This window comes from Rattus rattus, chromosome 11 (assembly GCF_011064425.1).
Source record: "Rattus rattus isolate New Zealand chromosome 11, Rrattus_CSIRO_v1, whole genome shotgun sequence".
NCBI classification, from domain to species: Eukaryota; Metazoa; Chordata; class Mammalia; order Rodentia; family Muridae; genus Rattus; species Rattus rattus.
In genome coordinates this window covers 72,898,191-72,899,162 of record NC_046164.1, presented here as the reverse complement: position 1 = coordinate 72,899,162, position 972 = coordinate 72,898,191, and positions in this window count along the sequence as shown.

The following is a 972-nucleotide window of genomic DNA, read 5'->3' as shown; positions in this document are numbered from 1 at the left end:
GACAGTAGAAAGGTAACCTGCCTCTGAGGGCGCTAGCAGGCGGCGCGCGCCACGCCGGGCATTCATTCTTTCCAACTGCAGTCATGATGGCGCTACCCATTGGCTACCAGCCCTCCTGGTGCTTCTGCACAGCAAATTTGGAGCTCCAGTCTGTCCCTCCCTGTAGCTGGCTTAACTTATGGTTTGCTTTTCTCCTTGACCTTGGATTCTCCTGGAGGCTTCATTCTGTTGCAGTGTAGCGCTCAGGTCTTGGTCTCAAGCCCTGATTAAATTGCATGCCTTAAGGGCAGGAAGCAAGACCCCTCTCAGATCTGATACAAGTCTCTTTGGATGCTTCTCCAGGCCTGATGTTAGGCCAGTCTTGTACTCCAGTATCCACAGCTACATCGGTTCGATTGGCTTTGACTTGTCGGTATGTGTTTTCCTAATCAGCCTGTGATGTTGGCATCTCTAACCACAATTTCTGGGAAATGGAGCAGGTACTCGTTTTTTAAATTTTTATTTTATCCTAGAGAATGCCACACAGTGTCTGTTGGTCACACCCGCCCCACTGTCTCCCATGTGCTCTTTTTTAAGGAAAGACATCTTGAGTGGATGTCCTGGTCTTCCGGCTTTGGCTCCTCCTCCTATGATGGTCTTCCGGCTTTGGCTCCTCCCACTTGATGTCCCTGGAGCCTTGAGGATGGGAGGAGTTGTGTGTAATTGTACCTCTCCGGGTCAGCTACCTCATGGTCAATTGACCTCTGCATTTTTGACCAGTTGTGGCTTTTTATGTGTTTTGATAGCTGCATATCTGTGTTCCATGTGCGTGCCTAGTGTCTGCAGAGGCCAGAGGCAGCATTGGGTTCTCTGACGCTAGACTTAACAAAGGCTTCAGAGCACCATATGGGTGTCAGGAATCAAACTCAGCCCCTCGGCAAGAATAGCTAGTGCTCTTACAGCCAAGCTACTTCAGCCCCGACGACGACGACG